We start from the raw sequence: 3,863 nt of genomic DNA, 5'->3' as shown, positions 1-3,863 counted from the left end.
ATGCGGTTGGATGGACAGTAGAAAACCAGTCGGGACAATAATGATGCCAGGGAAGACAGGTTCTGAGTGCCTCGGGTTACTCTCGTGTGTGTTACAGGCAGGGCATTTCCACTTCCAAAAGGTCTCATTTTCCTTGCGCTGGTTTCTGTGTGACAGATGGATGAGGAGGAGCAGGTCTGGTGCTATTTCCATTTGTCTGGCCTAAATCCCACGGGAATAGCTGATAATATTCATCATAGTTAAAATGGAGTCCTGCATCTCATAGGCAGCGATGAGGGCTAGAGAAGGGAGAACCTGTCCAGGGAGGATTAATGGAGTTTTGTTCACCTCAGCAGAGGCTTGGAAAGTGACATCTAAATCCACTGTGTAGGAGTGTGCTCAGATACTGGTGTGCAGCGCTGGGGGGTGGCAGAGAGACAAAGGCTTTCTCATACCTTCTAATTCCAGCTTTGGTTTCACCCCTTTCCATATCTATTGTGAGCTGTGCTGAGACACCCTGTGCAAATACCAATATTAACGAATAATAATAACAAGGGATAGTGCAATGGGCCTTGCATACAATCAGTATTACCACAATTTCCAAATGGCACATTTTAATCATTTCATTTTTCATTGCTCTTGTCATTGTGCATATTGTGCACTATACAGTTTCTCTTTTAAATTTGTCTTTAACATTGTCACAAAACAGACATAAAGGTGAGGAAGATGCAAGAAACAGGTGATCAAAAAGTTTGAGACAAGGTGACATTACAAGTGGAAGAAGGAGACTGTCAGGACATTGTTAAGATTTTTTAAAATAGCGTCTGAGTAACTTGCAGGGCTGAGATTCACAAAAATACACCCCGGAGCACTGTAGGGTGATGTCTTTTCGCCTTCCTCTCACAACACAGCCGAGTTAAGTTTTTCTGTAACAGCGCAAGTAAAGTCGCAAGCTATGGTGGAAAGATACACTATACATCCAGGGGGAATACTGTGCTTGAACACACACAGAGGTGCTAGTTAGAGTCTGCAGCAGCCACACTTGGGCAGCCGTTCAAGGCTAACAGATAGGTAGATATGCAGATTGATGCTAGATAGTTGGAAGGAGGGATGAACGGAGGGAGGGAGGGAGGGAGGGATACATTCATGTGTAGAACTTGACCTCTGAGGTGGGAACAGTCTTTTACCAGGTGTTGTTGGGAAAAGGAGCATTGGTAATATTCAATGTAAAAGGAACCTTGGAGACTCTCGGGCTGGAAATCCCACAAGAAGATGTTCTCATGAAATTTCTGGTGCTTCCTTCCTTCCAGCTAGGTTAACAATCCTGGCCAAGACCCAAAAGAACAGAATCGACATGAACACAAGAAATTATTCTCAGCAGAAGTTAATTCTGACCTCAGCTTTTGGATAGAATGGCCTCAGCACCCGGCCCCTGGTCTGCTTGGTCTTCATGCTGTATCTGATGGGCTTCAGCATGGGCAGCACCAAAAGATAGAGGTCTGCCAGCAGGATGTGGATGTGCGTGGGGATGCTCTGGCCCCAGCGCTGCGTGTAGAAGGAGAACAGCACTGGAGTGTAGAAGACCAGGATGACGCACACATGGGAGCCGCAGGTACTGAAGGATTTCAGGCACGCGTCCCAGGAGGAAAGGCTAAGGACAGCCTGGAGGATCAGGATGTAGGAGATAGCGATGAAGATGGAGTCTGAGCCCACCACAAAGGTTGCGGCCATTATCCCGTAGACATAGTTGGGCGTGATGTTCCCACAGGCCAGCTTCACCACAGCCATGTGCTCACTGTAGGAATGGGAGATGACCCAGGGCCCGCAGAACGGCAGGCGACTGACCATGCACGTCAAGGGGGTCACAGCCCAATGCCCCACACAAAGACAGCCAACCCGATCTTGGCGATGACGGCGTTGGTGAGGATGATGGTGTAGCGCAATGGCTTGCAGACGGCGACGTAGCGGTCGAAGGCCATAGCCAGCAGCACCCCCGACTCCATGGCAGAGAAGCTGTGGATGAAGAACATCTGGACCACGCAACACTCAAAGCCGATTTCATGGGAGTGGAACCAGAAGATTCTCAGGATCTTGGGCACGGTGGAGGTGGTGAGCACCAAGTCGATGCCTGCCAGCATGCAGAGGAAGTAGTACATGGGCAAGTCCAGGCTCATGTGATGATGCAGTTCTGGCGGGACCCAACTGAGAGTGCCAATTCAGGACCAATTGCTTAAACAGGGCAGTCACAGCCCAAGGCTGGGGTTTTTCCACCTCTAAAGCAAACCAAACCAGCCAGACAAAAAGGACTTTGGTTTCACCCCACTGGCTAACCAAAAGTCACACAAGCAATTTCCTTAGACACACCAGTCTCCCAGTATCACCACCAGTGCCACTCATCCTGGAGATGAATGGTTATGAAAACCAACACCCCAGTAAAAGAAAAAGATTCTCTCGATCCCAAAGGACCAAGCACCAGACCCAGGTCAATATACACATCAGATCTTACCCACAAATCACACTGTTGCCAATCCTTTAGAATCTAAAATTTAAAGGTTTATTCATAACGGGAAAAAGATAGAGATGAGAGCTAGAATTGGTTAAATGAAATCAATTACATACAGTAATGGCAAAGTTCTTAGTTCAGGCTTGTAGCAGTGATGGAGTAAACTGCAGGTTCAAATCATGTCTCTGGAGTACTTCCCCTGCTGGGATGGGTCATCAGTTCTTTGTGTAGAGCTTCAGCTTGTAGCAAAGTCCCCCCAGAGGTAGGAAGCAGGATTGAAGACAAGATGGAGATGAGGCATCAACCTTATATAGGCTCTTCCAGCTGTAAGAACACTTCTTTGTTCTTACTGTGGAAAATTACAGCAAAATCGAGTCTGGAGTCACATGGGCAAGTCCCTGCATACTTTGCTGAGTTACAAGGCGTATCTGCCTCCTCTCAATGGGTCAATTGTGTAGCTGATAGTCCTTAATGGACCATCAAGCAGACTAAGCAGAGCTAACACCAGCTTGTCTGGGGTGTCACCCAGAACTACAGCACCAATTTGAAATACAGACAGTATATAGCCAATACTTATAACTTCAACTACAAAATGATACAGATATACAGACAGCATAATCATAACCAGTAACCCATAACCTGGTCTTAGACACCTTATATGACCCCCTTTACATAAGATCTGGTGCCACTACAGGACCTTGGTTGCGACCAATGTTCTATATGGTCCCAGTCTATATCAATAACGTCACAGCTCGGCTCTGTCATGATCACAAACAGGAGGGTGAAGTTCTCCGGCAAGGCCACAACGTACATGGCACAGAATGGGAAGGCGATCTAGAAGTGGGTGGCCTCCAGCCTGGGACTGCCCATTAGGAGAAAGCTGGAGGGGTTGGAATGATTGTAGCATGACATGGTGCACTGCTGGTTTCCAGGACCATTTCAGAGGCTGGAATTAAAACCACACGGAGGGTTAGTGTCGGCAATGAAAACTCTTTGTCGCTGCAGGTTGCTCCTCTCTGGACCCCAGTGTATGCAGAATACCCCTGTCTGCCTTCTCCCATACGGAGAATTGCAGCCCCATCACCCTGGCCTCCCCCAGCTCCTGGGCCTCCCTGGCTTCATTCACCATAGGATCCAGTTCAAAATGGCCATCTTTTCTACAGCTCTCTCAGGATTTGCTCAAGCTGTGCACAAGGACCTTTTCTCTATGCTCTTCTTACTGCTGCTTCACTTCAGAGCTGCACCACAGCTGTACCCCCAGTTCCAGTTTTGGGGACCTGGAAGGACAACTAGCCCAATGTCTGAATGGCTTAGGTTGACAGCTCAGAAGGGTTTAAATGCAAGAGAAATAGAGAAATAGAAGGTTCAGTAGAACCCTGAG

General features: G+C 47.8%; 1 pseudogene; it reads right to left on the bottom strand.

The window, feature by feature from the left end:
* Positions 1–1,353: 1,353 nt before the first annotated feature.
* On the bottom strand, positions 1,354–3,394 carry LOC127044021 (olfactory receptor 52Z1P-like; annotated as a pseudogene).
* Positions 3,395–3,863: the final 469 nt, after the last annotated feature.

This window comes from Gopherus flavomarginatus, chromosome 1 (assembly GCF_025201925.1).
Source record: "Gopherus flavomarginatus isolate rGopFla2 chromosome 1, rGopFla2.mat.asm, whole genome shotgun sequence".
Taxonomy (NCBI): domain Eukaryota; kingdom Metazoa; phylum Chordata; order Testudines; family Testudinidae; genus Gopherus; species Gopherus flavomarginatus.
This window is presented reverse-complemented; position numbering and strand designations above follow the sequence as displayed.